Source organism: Cyanistes caeruleus, chromosome 5 (genome assembly GCF_971803275.1).
Source record: "Cyanistes caeruleus chromosome 5, bCyaCae1.hap1.1, whole genome shotgun sequence".
Lineage (NCBI taxonomy): Eukaryota > Metazoa > Chordata > Aves > Passeriformes > Paridae > Cyanistes > Cyanistes caeruleus.
The window spans coordinates 32,100,904-32,117,651 of NC_141705.1; the positions used below are offsets into that span (position 1 = coordinate 32,100,904).

At 42.1% G+C, this 16,748-nt stretch overlaps 1 protein-coding gene and 1 long non-coding RNA gene across 5 annotated transcripts in view; one reads left to right on the forward strand and one right to left on the reverse strand.

Moving 5' to 3' along the window:
• Nucleotides 1–16,748, forward strand: part of IRF2 (interferon regulatory factor 2) — a 40,450-nt gene continuing 23,702 nt past the window's right edge. The window contains exon 1 of one of the 3 annotated variants that reach the window (XM_086888374.1): nt 1–280. The gene's annotated coding sequence lies outside the window, so the exon portion shown is untranslated. Of the gene's footprint in view, nt 281–962; nt 1,377–16,748 lie in introns of those variants that run through there. The other 2 variants (XM_086888375.1, XM_023925029.2) reach the window with 2 other exon arrangements.
• The window catches only part of LOC147653022 (uncharacterized), a 56,984-nt gene continuing 41,618 nt past the window's right edge, over nt 1,383–16,748 (reverse strand). Inside the window, exons 2-3 of one of the 2 annotated variants that reach the window (XR_015286679.1) lie at nt 5,856–13,267; nt 1,383–5,813 (exon numbers count right to left, since the gene is read on the reverse strand). This is a non-coding gene — a long non-coding RNA (uncharacterized LOC147653022). Of the gene's footprint in view, nt 5,814–5,855; nt 13,268–16,748 lie in introns of those variants that run through there. The other variant, XR_015286680.1, reaches the window with a different exon arrangement.

Below are 16,748 nucleotides of genomic sequence, written 5' to 3' on the forward strand. Positions count from 1 at the left end.
CAGCGCTTCCGCGCCCGCCGCCGCAGCCCTGCCCCCGCCGCCTGCGCGGCCGGCCCGGCCCGGCGGAGAGGCGGGGGGATTTCCAAGCGCCGGCGGCCTCGCCGCTTCCTCTCCTTGTTTTGCTTTCGATCTGGCCCTCTCTCCGCCCGGGCGGAGGCACTGAACTTTTAGTTTTGCTCCCAGGATTATTCAGCGCCTGTTTTCATTTCCATTTCGTGTCCCCTGGCAACGGCGGTAACCTTGAGGAATTATATAAGGGCCGCGAAAACGGGCCGGCAAGGTAATTTTGAATTGTTTTTTATTATTTTTTTCCTATTTATTATTTTCTTCTTGTTTAATTTTCATTTCATTTTTCCTCATTGCCGCCGTTTCCGTGTGCGGGGCAGCGGGGGGCTCCCGGGCAGATGCGCATCGGTTTTAAAAACAAAAGGTCGGGCTGCAGCGACCGGGGCCGAGCCCGATTCCGCCGCTACATTTGAGAAGGGGCGGGGGGGGAACGGAAGACGCGGCCGCGGCGGAGATGGAGCGGACGGGGGGCACCCGCCGTTTCCCGGGTGGGGAGCGAGTTCGGACGCACGGACAAAGGCGGGGGCGTCAGGTCGGGAGGGCCGCGGCGCGGGCCGGGCCGGACCGGGGTGCCCCGCACTTGTTGCGGGGTTGGCGGCTGCGGTGGCTCCGATAAGGGCAGGGGAGCGTTGGCGGCGGCGCGGGCGGAGGGCCCGCGGGCGGGGGGCGCTGAGGCGGGGGGGGGGGCGCTGCCCCGCGGGGCCGGGGGCGGGAAGGGGCGGGGCCGGCCCGCCTCACGGAGGGCCCGTTACACAAGCGGAGCGGCGGGGCCGCCGCCCGCAGGGCCCGGAGGGAGCCGCGGCCGGGGCCACGCCGGGATCCCACCCTCGGGAGCGCACGGCAGGGCGGAGGGGGGGAGATGGAGCGAGGCTGGCGGCGGGCGGGTGCCGCGGGAGCGGCGGAAGGAGGAAATGGCGCGGCCGCTCGGTTTCCTGCAGGACCGGCCTCCCGTGCGGGCACGGTGGCGCGGCCGCCTTTGCGGGCGCTGTCCTGCCCCGCGCTAGCGAGCAGAGAGCCAAGCGCTGGACGTCTGACCCCAGAGGGAAGTTAGCCTTTGATGTGTGGGAGCAGGATTTACTTTGTCTGCAGTACGCGGGGTCGTCCGTTCGAGCGTCTTGCCTTGGCTGGGTTCAAAGTTGCAAGTACCTGAAGGGTTGGGTCCCTCGGCTCAGATCCCCAGAGGTACTAAGGTCTTTAACTGCCGCTTTGATTAGTGTGAGTTCCTGAACAGCAGAGTCTGTGTCTTAACCTAACTTCTTTAGACACAGAGCTCAGATAAAGGAATTCCGGAGTGCAGAACTTTCCTTCCGGTACGTGTACAATTGTAATTTATAGCCCACCTTACCGTGCTAAGGTTTTGCGGACAGCATTCTCTTGCAGGTTCATTTACAACGAGCAGTTGTAAATGAAGGCCTCAGTTTCTGGAGATGAAATACAACATGTTTAGGTTTACAGTTATTTTGTTTAAGTCTTAACAACATTTGCAGGATGCCTGTGTTTGTACCACAAAAAGATAGTTGAGTGGAGCAGCAACATTTAAATTCACCCTAATACGGAGATAGTCACACAAATAGCAGAACTGATCTGTGAGGTAGATGGTCTCAGTCTGAATCACAGTCTTTCCTTGCCACCAGCCCTTTCAGATGCATCAGTGTCCCTCTTTGGCCCCTGTTGGTAACATGCTGCCATGGAATTACTTTGTGTGCCCCCTTCTTTTTGCTGGTAAACACCATGGTGAAGGGTGTGAGAGCTCCAAGTTCTTAAGTACAGTATCCCTTCATTGTGGCCATGTGCCACCCTGCAGCTCTTCAGTGAGGTACAGGCACTGCAAGGTGTCAGCCTGCTGAGCCCTGTGTTACCTCTCTGAGGCTGGGCGTCCCAGCAGACTGGCACATGCAGGTAGGGCAGTCAGACATTGTTATTGTTTGGCACATATATTAGCACTGCTACCCAGTTACTTTGCTGATGACAGAAGTGAAAGATTCTAGGAGGTGTCAAGTCAGTCTCTAGAGAAGAGCTGTTCATCACAGGCCATGCTGTGTGGAAATGGGTAGCCAAGAGGTATGAGAAGTAACATGCAGGCTGTTAGGAATTGGGGTTAAAGGCCCCTTTCTCCATTGAGTAAAGGTCTGATATGTGGGACCAAATGGAGTTAGAGGCAGTTTTAATACAGAGTTGAGAAAATTATGAAAAAAAAGGGTACTAGGGTTCAAGAGAAAATAAAAATATTTTTTTGAATAAATGGAGTCTACATTATAAGAATAGGCTTTATGTAAATAAATTTGCAGCCAGGCTATGTATGCCTTCATTGAAAACATGTGCTTATATATACCATATATATATATTAATATATGTTTGAAAACCAAACAGTGGGAAAAGCTGGTGGATAAAGATTGTAAAGTTTGCCATGACACACTCTCCATGGTGTTAAAACATCTCCATGATCAAATATTCAGAATATCAAAAACTTTGTGGCTGCAGAGAGAGGACTGAGTAGCTTGCACATGCATTATGTGGGAAACTTTTTGCTAAAGAGGAAATAACTGTTTGGGGAAATAACACAGGGTCCCATGGTTTGATGTTGACAATAACTGGCATGTGTTAAGGCAGAGTAGAGAAGCTACAAGAGTAGGAAATATGATTGTTAATGAGAGACCTCAGTTTCCCCCAAGTAGATTATGTCATGGCCCAACATGAAATTTGCCCAGGTGCCAAAAACAACCTGCTTTCTGGGTGTAGTTTGTACAGGTACACAGTGGGTAACAACTCTGGGCAAGGGACTGGCCAGCAAGAATTAAGTTCAGAATTTTGCATTTTAAATCCCAGCCAGCTCTAACATGACACTGGTCATAATGTCCTTAAACTCAATGTTGTTTCAGGAGCAGCAAAGGCAAGAGTTGTTGTGGCAGTGTTTACTCTTCCAAAGCAGATCTTCACAAGCAAGGAAAGAAATTAATCAAATGGTGAGAGGCAGCCAAAAGTGTAAAATAGTTGCAAGTGGCATGTAATTCTTCAAAGACACTAATAGTAAAGGCTCAAAGCAATTGGATGTCATCTGTCAAAAATACCAAAGCAGCTGAGCAGGCCAACAAGCAAAGTAAAGCAACCCAGTACAAGCAAAAAGACCTCTTTCAAATGTTAAGGTTGTCTGTTCAAATGGGGAAAGTGGAAAACAACATAAAATCTGTGTCAAACACAATAAGGTAAGGCAAAGAGTCATGCTGCTAAAGGCATGAGAACAATTAGATTATACTCTTTGAAGTGCATCAAACCCAGGAAGCTTGCTGATAAGTTATCCATGCATAGGAGTGCCCAAGGAAGATAAAGTCAGTGGAAGACTGAAACAAATTCTCTGAGCCTTGCTTCACCAAGAAAGAGTTTAAGGGGATTCTTTTGCAAGAGGCTTTCCATTTTTTTAAGGAGTGAACTTACCAAGGAGTTTTTCAAAGTTAAGGGTCTGTGAGAGAGAGTCTGAGAACGAACCAATGGGAAGGATAAAGTAGGAGGCAGGAGGTGATACTTGTTGCAGAGTTTTGAAACAACCTAAATGGAAAGTTGCTGATATGTTGCCTCTCTGTGTAACTCCTTGAGTAGGCCTGCTTTGGTGCTCCAGAAATAGGATGTAACAAATGAGCTGTCAGCTTTTCAGGGTTTCTGTGGAGACTCGGAACTCGAGGATGGGCATTTTTGGTTGGTTGGTTGCCATGGATTAGTGAATGGGACTACTGGACATGGGTGTAAATGTGAAACAGTGAGAAAGACTAAGCCTGACTTTTCTTGCCAGGGAGTTGAGTGTCATGACTCTTCTAGTGCTCTCTAAAGGTATTGCTGAGCTGTTGTCTGGTTGATGCAGTCCTTACTAAAGCAGGGCCAGTTTCAAGGTGGGATCAGTTTGCTTCAGGCTCTGCAGTCATGGCTAGTTTGCTCAGTGAAAACAGGTTGTACCCATCACCCCAAGTCTGCCTATGCCATCCAAGGGATGGAGGAGGGGATAGGTGGAAACATGACAAGTTTGCTGGTTGTATTAAATCATTTGGAGCATGAAAATCCCAAAGGCTGAACCACAAAGTCTGCAATAGAATCTTATTTTGAAACCATGGATGTAAGTTTGCAGATAAAATTCAGTATAGACCAATTTCAGTGTAATGCACATGGAAGGGATTGCAATCCTAATTTTCTGTACACAAAAATGAAGCATGAATTGACATTCTACTCAGGAAAAAAAATCATACAACTTTTATAATCCAGTGAAAAAATAAGCTCTGTGCCAAGGTATGGCTAATAAAGGACAGGACAGGTTAGGAATTATTAGGAAGGAGTTAGAAATAGAAAGCACCATCATGCCACTACAAATCCATATTTGTACAATCAAATCTACAAATCATTCCTGATTCAGGAAATAGTGGAAGTTGCTGAGCTACAGTGGAGGATGTCATAGATGATGAAGGGTAGGAAGGAGTTTTTGTGAAAGAGTAAGTAGCTTGGAAAAGAAGTGACTGAAGGGACCATGGGGATATTCTTTAAAATCATTAACATCATGAAGAAAGTGAAGAGATAAGTGAGACCCAAATAAAACAGTTGGGAAGCAACTTCAAAAAAACAGATGTTTGTCCTGCAATACATAAATTGTGGTGCTCACAGCCACTGCGTGTATGTCAGGGGTTTACTTGAGTTCATGAGTGATTAGGCAGTCTTTTGGAGAGAAACTTGCTGTGCAACTTAGCAGTCAGGACAGTTCAGTATCAAATTTTGGGCACTGGCTGCTGACACAATTACTGCAGATGCTGATCAAGAATCATTGCTGAAAACTGTTAACAGAAATTTCCACTGAGAAGTATAAGCTACAGTCCATTTGCAGATAACAGAGAGAAGCAAGACCATGTATTGCCCTTTGTTATGTGAAAATTGCAGCATAAGATTTTATCAAACTTCCAGAAAAAAAATAGTCTATGATGATCCTGTTTAATCTGGGCTCTCTACCCCAGACCTTGTTAACCCCACCCCAATTACAGTCAGGTTAAGTGTGTCCTGTATGCATTTAACATTGCATTGGAGCAGTACCCCTGCAAAATTCCTCTGACATTTGCAGGATTAGAACCACAGCTTGTATTTTGTGTATCTTATATTAAAAGTCATGGTCTGTTTCTAGATAAAGATACAAAACTTATCACGTGTTACTCTTGCTTATCTCTGTGTCTCATTTGTAAAGACTGCTCTTTTGAAACCTGATTCTTCAAAGTCCTACAATGATTGTGATATTGAGGGCATAAACCATGAGGCAGTGTTTACATAAGTTTTATTGTAGCTTGTGCTGCTACAAACTGTGATTAGTGCAAAACATTTTCTGATTTTTCCTTTGATATCTCAAGTGCAAAACTGAACAACAAATAAGTAAGCTGAAAAGATTCTGGATATGGTAAATGAGAGAAATAGATTTGTTAAGTTGCATATTCCTCATGTATGAATAGCATTATGCAAAGTATCATTCAGTGTAATTAAATAATTTCCTCTTGTGTTTTTTTGGTTTGGTTTTGGTTTTTTTTTTCCAGAAGTTTTATTGGAACTGTATGAAGGTACTTCTTTGTATTGACCATGTGTAAACTCTTGTGCTAAGATTAAAATAGCTACTTAAAAAACTGGAATCAACAATTAACAGTTAGTGAAAGGGAATCCATGTTAACAGTTTAATGTCAGCCTATGTGTATGTAAATATATATATGTAGATATACATATCTAGGTATCTACATCTATATATATCTATATTTAGATATACATATCTATATATCTACATATATAAATACACAAAATTAAGGTGTTTTGTATATAGCATAAAAAAGAAATAGTATTGTTAAGAAGTACAGCACATACTTCTTGTTGATAAACTGTGAAAAGGTTTTAATACTTTCTCTTACAGTTAGTGCTGGATGTGTTTTCAATTTACTGGAAGTTGATGTAAAATTTCAGGTCTTTGAATGACCTAGAGAAGAAAGAAAGAAAGAAAGAAGTGGTAAGCAATACCACTAAGTAATGTTTGGTTTCTGAATCTGTGATATATTGCAGCTTTCTGTATGCTGGAAATCTTCTGACCCCTTTGTTTGCTTGGGAGCAGATTGCATTAAATCAAGTACAGCAGTCTTTAGGACAGGCAAACATGTTATCTTATTGCAGCTTGGACACAAATCTGGGAGCAAACCTGCCTGCATGTGGCATGGTATTTCACTGCAGGTGCACAATTTAAATTTTAACTCTTAAGTTATTTTAACATTCAGTTGTTGCTATATAGGTTGCTATCTTTCAAGATAAGCCTGGAAGTAATAATTTTCATATTGCTGTCTATTAAAGAGTAGGGCAGATTGCTGTTTGATGGTTTTTCAGCTAACCTTGACAGGCTTGGTCTGTAGCTCTCAGCATATTTCTGGCCTTAGGAATGGTGTTAAGGTGTGTCAGAACTGTTTAAATTTGTCTTTGTTCTGAACTACATGTAACAGTGGATGTTGTCTAACCATTTCCCTTTTGCTGTAAAATTATTTTAAGTGCATTTTAAAGACTTAGATACTTAACATTAATAGAGTACAAAAGAAGGAAGAGTTGCTTACGCATTTGGTTTTCAAAAGTGTGACCTGTGTGTGGTTAAGTTCTGCTTTTTGATATGTATGGAGGGATATATGAGACTTGAAGGGCCTGAAAAGTGCACAGAAGACAAAGCCTGTACTGTAATATTTCTATTGATATTGCATATTGCTTGACAGTGTTCACAAGCCTCTTACAGCTTTATCTAAGCAAGATACTGCCTATGTTGTTTAATAAATTAAGGTAGCAATAAATTTAGCTCTCTATGTGTATTTCTTGCATATATGTATAACACAATTGATGCATGATATGGGCTTTTGTGCACTGGGTATATTGGCTGCTCTGTTAAGGTGTTTTGTTGAATCTTATAAATGGTCTTTATATGCAACTGAGACATGAATCAAGTGGAAAACAGTGAAGTACTGAATTTAATTGGATGATGTATATAAATCTATAAAATCAAAACTAAACAACCCCACCCCAAAACACTTTTCAAAATTGTGACAGCACCTTAAAAAGTTTATCTAAAATAAAAATAATTCTGCAATAGGAAAACAGGCAGGATAGGAGAGTAATGTTTTTAAATTACTGAAAGCTTGCCTGCAGCATTTGAAATCCCAACCGTGTTACATAAAAAAGATGAAAGCAAAACTTGAGGATAAAATTGAAACCAAATATAAACAAAAGTGAAACCGACTCCGTTGGTTTTCATTTCCCAGTTGGCAGAAATGAAAGAATAAACACAGAGGAAAGAAGCATGACAGCTTGAAAAATTAATTCAGTTTTACCATTTACTTAATCTGTTGTCTAAATTAGACTACTGCATGGCAGCACTCCCTTAGCAAACTACACAATAGAGAGTAGGGGCTGCACTCCTGGTTTATCCAGGCACCACTTTTCACAGCCAGAGGTCTGGGCAAAGGCCCTGCAATATGGGAAGAGGCATCTTCTTCAGTCACAGAAGCGCTGTTTTGAAATGCTGTGGCAAACACGTACACAAAGTACAGTGGAAGTGATGATGTCCAGGATGATGAAAGGGAGTCAGTAATTCAGCTGGCCAGAGTGCTTGAGTTTTAGTTGTGTTGAGATTCAAGCTGGGTATAGAATACATGGTCAGGTTTTTGGGTTTTTTTGTTTTGTTTTGTTTTGTTATTTGTTTTTTTTTTGCACTCCACCTTTGGAGTCATCCACTTAGATTGGAGGCAGATCAACAGTAACCAAAAGATGTAATCCAGCAGCAGTATGAAATTGAGTGAATGGTTTCACTCAATTTCCACAGATCAGTCAACAGCTATAATGTCCTTTGTGACCTTGAGAATTACTTGGTGAATTAATCAAAAGATGGACAAATGTTGGATGGCTGTGTAATCTCAAATGAATGTCCTTCTCCTATTTAGGGATGCATGTTTCTGGGCTGTATTGAAATAAGGTCTGGTATTGACTAGAAGCTTGGACAATCTCTGCTCTGCTAAAGCTGTACTGAGGTGAAATTAAAAACTTTAATTCCAGAGGTCCTGTTCTCACATATTTGAACACATTGCATTCAAACATATAAAAACTAAATTTTTTGGATGCCAGAACAATTCTGAGATTTGAGATTGATGAGAGAATACAAAGAAGCCTAACTTTGTTTAGGTTATTAATATTTATGCAGCTTAGATGAGAAATGAAGATGAGTTGAGTTGTCTCACTCTAGCTCAGTAGTATTTTAGGAAACTTCCGAGATAGAAATAGCTGCTGAAGATCACAAAGTGAGGCTAATTGCTGTTGGTCTGTGGTCACCACAAAAACTTTAAATTAAAAGCACATTTTATAACCAATCCTATTAACTATTCATATCCTGTATGTCCTGTGGCAGAGGAAAGAGTAACATTTTTAGAAAAAGGAGCATTAGATCATATCATTTCAACAAGCATAAGTACAAGCATTTAATACATAGTACACTTTAAGTGCATGCCTTTCAAATGTGCGTACAAGGGAGATATTTCTTGAATTCTCCAGTGTAAAGCAACATCTCTGTAATAACTAATTCAATTTAATTTTTGTGCTCAACACATCTGTGTCTTTCATGGTGCTATTTTTGTAACTGTAAATAAGTTCATGTGACAGACTTGTTTCCAGCTCACAGTGGGTGATTCAGAGGATCCCAGCCCCCAAGTCTGTGCCTGCCATGATCTGTCTGTAAAAAAAGTGTCTTAAGCATGAGAGTGTTCTTTACAAATCCAAAATAGTGTATACTTATTTTGAATACCTTTTCTTAGAAGTAAAGGAGAAATTGCTTTGCTGAAAGGGCTGGGTTTTCTTCTCTCAGTGAGGTTAGGCAGAGGTAGTTTATGTCTTTTGCTGCCGGATCTGGGTGCTGTGCTAACAATTAGAAGTTTGGGTAGCAAAGGTGTAGTTGTGGGTTAGCTATTAACTTCAGTGATAGAAACTGCCCTTGCCCAGACAATAAAATGAAAGCTTTAAGCAAATATTAAATCGCACTTTAGTGTAGTGTGTAAATAGTTCTTGCTGTGTGATGCAGAACAGTATGTTACACAAACAAAGGTAGCTGTGAGAAACAAGCCCAATCCAAGCAAGGTGTATTATATCAGGTGCAGGTCATGGCCAGTGAATCTGAAAACTCTTCCTTGAACATATTTCTCAGTGTTTGCTCTCTGGAATAATTTTTTTATGCATCCCTGAGTGCCTCTAAAATGTCATTGTCATACAATCCTGTCTGAGCCTCACAAGCCCTCAGTGTGGGAGCAATGAGATTAAACACTTTTCTTTTACAATGGCTCTTTTCTAATGTGTAGCACCCTAAAAAGTACTCACTCAAGGAATGTTAGGCAGGACACTGAGATAAAGATTCCCCAGCCTTTAAAAGGTGCTCTCACAGTTTAAGATCCCTATCTTGCATGTATAATTTCCCACTGGTTTCAGAGAGAGGCACAGTAAAAGTTCTTGTTAAAAGTTCTAGGGATGTCTCCTTAAACCTAGTCATGGAGCTCATGAGAATGCAGTGGTCTAACAGAACCATGCCCTTGAGTTGCATCAGTGAAGTGATTGTTTATAATTGTTGGAGCTTTAATAGCCTTCTGGTTTTCACCAGGCTGGAAAATTATTTATGAATCAGATGTCAAATGCTGAGTTTTCCTGTCAGCTTTAAAGAACACACAGAGTTTGTCTTCCTTGGGTTCCAACCGACACAGCTAAGCAGCAGCAGCAATTACGTCTTGGTATTCAGGAGTGGATTTGCATGTGGGCGCTTAATTCCAGAATAAAATTGATTACTGAGGATACTGAAATTGAGGATATCTGCTCCCCAGTGCAAGGAATTAATTACTCTCTGACAACCATTGCAACAAATCTCTTGTAAACAAGCCCCCCCACAAACTTTGTCTGAGTGAAGTTCAGGAAAGTCACTACCTCCCTTTTAGGCAGCTTTTGAGAGAACAATATTTAGAAATCCCAGATACTGAGGATAAATTATGCTCAGTCATCAGATGTAACACAAAGCTTAAGAAGAAAACAAATCAGATATTGGACTAATTATAAATAATCAATTTATGGCTGCTTTTGAGACTCCTGGAGGAGGTGGTAAAGCATACTGTCTCTCGTACAGATGTTGTCATCCTGATGCCTCCAGAATCTGGCATCTCCCATCTTCACTCCCTGCAAGACCTGAGAAAAAAATGAAGGAAACCCCCAGGAATTAAAGCTGAATTTTAAAGCTGAAACTAAAGCAATCATTTTGTATTGTCACCAGACTAGCAGACACCAATGCATGCAGATGAGCATTGTGGCAAGGATACTGTGGAGATGATCTTTAGCAATCTGTTAAAAGCCTGGCCCAAATTCCCAGCTGATTTAGATTGCAGCAATGCCAGAGAAGTGGATGTGCTCAGCCACAGACATTATGTTCTTCAAGTGTCATGATTATGTTCAACACAGGAGCCAGCACAAGGGAAATTTCATTGTGGGTATTGAGACGCTGAAGCCTTGCTTCATTATGGTTAAGGCCAGAAGCAAAAAAGAGCAGCTTTCTGGGTTTATTGTATTAAAATAAGATGAATTTTCTCCAGTGAACTTCTGGTCTGTAAATCCAAGGGCTAACTTTAATGAGGCTTGAGATCACTGCAAAATAACAACTCATGTCTTTGCTGCTGAGGGAGAATAAGCTCTGCATGGAAACCAAAGGAAAGAGTCTGTTTTGATGTGTAACGTCTGAATCCGCGCCAGGGCATGTTAACACCCTTTGGGTGGAACAGAAATGCTATAGGGCTGATGAAATACACTCCATATACAGTATGAGTTCTCACAGTACATTTTCCTGGGCGTGTTTAACATGCAGTCTGTAATGCTGATTTCAATACACATTTGAGTTACTTTTGCCTTTGTTTTTTTTGGTTTTTGTTTTGTTTTCAGGGAAAATTGAGTTTTTTGGGGTTTTTTTACCCTTGTCTCTTGAGGATAAATGGGCTTTTCTTCATTCTACTTTGTGTATCATACTTGGGTACAACAGCAGGAGAGGAATGCATGCTGAATGCTTCCCTCCTCCTCCATCTGCCTTGCAATGAGGTGGGCACAACCTGGACACTGCATCACAGAGCCTTGAAAAGCTGCGTAGCTGTTGATAGCATGAATCTGTCATGCAGCAGCCTGATTTCCCAGGTTTTTCACCATCCCACAAAGCTTTCCTCTTGGCAGCTATAGTCCTGTTGCAGCCCTGCCCTGTTTCATTTGGGAGCCTAGGGAGGCAGGTGAAGTATTGCCTGGTGGTTGCCTGTACAGGTCCTTCTTAATGGCCAGGCCATGCCTTACACCAGTCTGCCCAGGACCTGTGCTCTCCCACCCTGCCTGCTCTCCTATTCTTGGCTTTCTGGCCTGTCTTGATGAAGTTGCCTCCTTCTGGCAGGCACTGGAATAAGTAAGATACCACCTTTCCTGGCTGCAGTGGAAAGACCCAGTCTTTTCTGCTGCCACCAAAACATTAGGAAAGAGCAGGAAAAATATTGCTGTTGCTACAATGTAGATCAAGTGTTACAGCCAACAGGAGCTGGGTCTGTGGAGAAGACTGGCCATGGCCAATACTTCAATGGAGCTCGCAGCAAGAGGTGCTCAGTGAGAAGCAAATGCGCTAGTGATGTTTCCCCCATCCTTCCCTGTTCAACAGGCCATCACTGACAGAATAATGGAAAGGCAAAAAGAGGCACCATTACATGCAATTAAAAGACCAGAGAGGGAAGGTTTTGCTTTCTAACTAGTTTTGGGTCCAGAAAGTCTGTTACTGGCTTTTATGGGTTTTCTTGCTTCATATCTGTTTTCTAAGTGAGGATTTCACTTGGAACCTGTAACCCTTGTACCTCTAAGAATGGCAATGCCCACTTTTCCTCATTTACTACTCTTTGATGAAGTGTTTTGCTGTTGGTTGCAAAAGAAGATGTGGATATTTGCATAATTTGGGATTATCAGAAAGAAGTGCAGCACCTGTGGTAAGATTCTCCTGCACTTCATGGCAGACAGAAAATGTAGGCAAAAGTTTTGTCTCCCCCACACACTGTGGGCAGGGGGAGTTCAGGTATCCACAGTCAAAGCAGATGAGTAAAGTGCATGTCTGTTGTCCTTTCAGTGTCAATCTCATGTTCCTGAAGCATTTTTGGGCAGATGAGTCTAAGAGGTTTTCTTACCTGGAAGAAGGCTCTATCCCTCTGATTAGTTTGACTTCTAAGCAGGGCTTTGCTCAGAGTACAGATGGTGAAATCTTTGAAAGTGGTATTCACAGCAGAACAGCTGAAAAAGGTGGTCATATTGCAAAATCCTATATGAAGGCAGAGTTCAGTCTGTGACCAAAGAGCAGAATTTTGCTCCAAGTACTGTTCTTTAAAAAAAGATCATGTTTCCTTGTATGCTGGAACAGTCTTGGCACAGACACAAATACAGAACCCAGTTCTCTGAATCCTAAAATTAGCATGTGGTCTCATTTCAGCATATCTCTTTGGTCACACAAGATGATTGATGCTTTTCTTAACTGCATCAGCTTTAGCAAACAAAGGGAATGGTTTAAAAATTTATCAGCAAAGCACGAATAAAGATAACTTTCCAAAAAAATAATATTGCCCATTCTCTATTTGAAGAGAAAAGCTAAATTGATACCATGTAATATTCTGTACATGTCCTCTGAGGAACAGATGTTTTTCCACAGCTTTGAGCAAAGGCTGTGACCTATTTCACAAATGTGCCTCCAAAACCTTATCCCACCTTAACTTTTCACAACTATTAATAGTATTTCCAAATACCAACAAATCTTTTTACTAGGTACTTTGTGATAGGGAAAGAACTGCTTTTCTGGAGGTTTGGTTTTTTGCTGGTTTTATATTTTTTATTTTATTTTTTGTTCCATAGGAATATACTTTTAAGAAAGTGCCCACAGGCACAGAGTAGCTTGTGTTTTGGGGATAATCTTCATGCCTTTTCAGTTATCCAGATGCTGCCAGAGTGAAACTGAAGGAACGAGAACATTGTGTACTGCTCAGATGCAACTTCTGCCATGCCATTGCTTTCACTTTCTGTCTACAGCTGCTGTAATTCAAGTGAAGAGCTCTTCATTCTCAAAGGTTACACTTTCTGTATGGCAGGAGTGTTATCTCTGTGAAGGAAAAAACAAGTCAGACTTACTAGAATGTTCTTGCGGAGAGTAGGGAGGGACTACATGCTCTTTATCAGTCATTACGAAAATATGTGTATATGCAGATTGCAACCAGTTTATAGCTTGTTGGGGAGTAGCCTTCAGCATGTTCTTGAAGTTTCTTGCTGCAAAAAATAGGCTTACCTGACCACAGGACTAGCACAAAGAGTGCAGTAATTAAAGCTTCAAAGAAGATCAAAATAATCCTTCCATAAACTGTGGTGGCAGCGCATCCATGGGCCATGCTTCTTGTGTGGGAATGGCTCTTCACAGGCTCACAGTGGCTTCCCCCTCCATGCAAATGCCACTGAGCTGGGGCTGATATCTTGCCCACTCTCTGCTGGTTTGGGAATAATTTTATTGCTGTCTTCATGTCCATTGATATATTTAAGCTCCCACCCCCAAAACAGCAAATGCCCCTGACTGTGGCCCCATATAATATAATATAATATAATATAATATAATATAATATAATATAATATAATATAATATAATATAATATAATATAATATAATATAATATAATATAATATAATATAATATAATATAATATAATATAATATAATATAATATAATATAATATAATATAATATAATGACAGGTGGTAATAATATAATAAGGCAGGTGGTAAAAATAGAGCAAGAAAAGAGAAATTATATTCCTGGAGCTACCAATCTTAATACATTAATAGGAGGTATGGTTAAAAATAGTGATTTTTGAAGACTGGCTGTTTTACTAAGAACGCTGCACTAAGAATCATAGTGTAATATCCTAGCAGGTAGTCCTACTTACAATGCCTAAATGAGCTCCTCTTTTCAGACAGGGCAGAAAAATGCTTTCTGAGATCCCATCTGCACCTGACTGTGTTTCTAGGTGATTAGTTTTCCTAATCTCACCATGAGAGAGTGACAAACCAGAAGAAATAAACAAACAGGAATTATTTTCAACACAGTGCCAGAAAGACTTCAACATTGGGTCTCCGCAAGTATTAATCATTTTCCCATGTGCTCACCAAAGAGGTGCTGGGGGTCAGTACTATTCAGATCTAAAAGCACAGGAACAGTTTTGGATTAAGGGGTTCCTCCCTGTCCTTTCTACCACTAATGCCAGAGTGCCTTCCTCTCTTGGTTGTGCTGTCACTTGTGTCTGTGAGCAGGATGGGGGCCATGGTCCAGGTTCAAGCAGATGAGGAAGACTCCACAGAAAGAGGTGTTGCTTGTAAGCCTGCTAAGTTCCTGGACTTCTTCAGAAACCTTCCTATGCAAAGAGTAGCGTTAGCATGCAACAAAACTGGGATGGGACTGAAGGGTGATGGAATATGAGGTGCTTCTTTGCCACCAGTGGAGCTGGTGCTGGTCCTTTCCTCTGCTTCTGTCTTCCTCCCAGCTGGCTCTGTTCCTCTCCCTGGCTCCATCCATGGTCTCTGCAGTGTGGAGGAAGATGGTATCAAGTGAACCAAGGCAGGCATTACTCCTGGTTAACCAGAGTGTGAAGGTTCAGGCAGGCAAAAGTAACCAAGCTTCTGGAGAGGTTTGCTTAGGCCAGCAGATGGGTACCACAGCTCAGGAGGTCATGGTAGCAGTGAAGCCAGTGGGAACTGGATGCCTTGGCAGCTCTGAAAATACTAGATGTGCACTTGCCCCCGGTACAAAATATACAATGGCTGTATGTAACTTCTTCTAGGTGTGAATGTGCAGGGAAGTGCAACATGGAGGCTGACCAGGAGTGGGAGATAGGTGGGTAAGTGCTTTTAGTGTTACAGCCAGCTCCAGATGATAAATATTGATGTTTTGGTCTCCTTAAAAGGATTGACTGTTTCTGCTTTTTTTCTTTCAGCTGGGTAAACACTGGAGAGAGGCTAGCAAGAAACATGCCATACCTGCTGTTTTGTAGGGCTCACCTTACAGTTTCTGACTTTGTAGGTTTGTTTTATAATTGATATATTCTGGATGGTGAAACTGGCATGATGTTAGACAATGACCCCTGAAACTTTATATGTTTTTGCTGCCTATTTTGGAGCATTTCAAACATCTTTACAAACTGGAATGATTCTTAATGTCAGGTGATTTAATCTGTACTCACTGATGGACGGACTCCAGGTTTTCCCACCTGGAGCCAGTGGAATAAGGCTTCCAGTGCATCCAGTATTGCCATTTATGGACAAACATGAGCTGCTTTTAAGGCACTGCAGAAGCTGATGTTTCTTTCTGTACAAATAAATCATGCATTTGACAGCTCTGGATGGATATGTGGCACCTTCATTTCCCACTGGCAATTACTTGGTAGAGTTGACTTGGTATTTTCATCAAAGGGCTGCTGTTGACATGCAACTGACAAGAACCCTGCTACATTTTAGCACCATTGTGGTCAGTGCTGTCCTGAGGCAGACAGGTCTGGGAATGTCTTCTGAAGACACCCAGCTTTATTTTCAGCAGCATGTGCTCTTAAAGGAGCATGGGGTGGGGGTTGTATTTTGATGAGCAGAAGCATGGCTGTGTTTGTTCCGCTGTGAAGGACATAACTCCAGAAGATTCCCACTGTTCCCTCCAGCTGAAAATCTTTGTAGAATTATTTTTACCTGGGTTTGAATTTAATTTCAGATGAACAGGTCTTGGGAGACACTCCTCTCCTCTCACAAGCTAAATTTCTCTCTTGATTACCTTGGATTAATTTGTCTTGGTGTGGGTGATGGATGGGAAGGTGTGTGCTGACAGGTATAGTTGCTAATCCCAGAGGAATCCCAGGGTGCCAAAAAGGAGATGAGCATCTCTCTGCAGCATCTGCAGGGGAGCAGCTGGAGAAGCCCCCAGGGATGTGGGAGGGAAAAGAACAGGTTGGCTCAACTCTGCTGTTTGGGGCAAGACTGGCTTCCTTTGTAGTAGTGACTGTTGGCAGCTTTCGCATTTCCTGAAATGTGTTGCTTTTGTACAAAGGCAGCTTCTGTTTCTTCCATGTTGTCTGTCCCAAGTGGGGTTCATTGCTGCTGCTTTCAAGATGACTTTTCTGCCTTCTGTCTTAGTTGTTCATTCAGATGGGCTTGAAATTTGTCTTAGGGGCTCATCACCCAGAAGATGAGTCCGATTGCTAAATGGGAACATTCATATTGAATGTTGAATCTAATGCACAGTGTTTCCAGGAATTGTCTCAAAGTGCATGCATACTTAAAGGTACCTAACAAAGAAATGCATCTGTTGCAGATAATTGTTTCTTCTTTGTCAGACAAATAAAAATTTGCTCATGTTTTAAGTACAATATCATTTGCATTTTTCAGCTTTCACTCAAACTGTAGTAGGGGAAGATGGTAGAGATCTCCTGTACACATTCTGCAACCTGGATGAGGATTGTTGGTGCCAAGGGGAGGGGGTACAGCAGCATGGCCCGCAGTTTGCCACCAACCTGGGGGCTAAAAAAGCTGAACCCACACCACCCTTGCCCAGAAAACA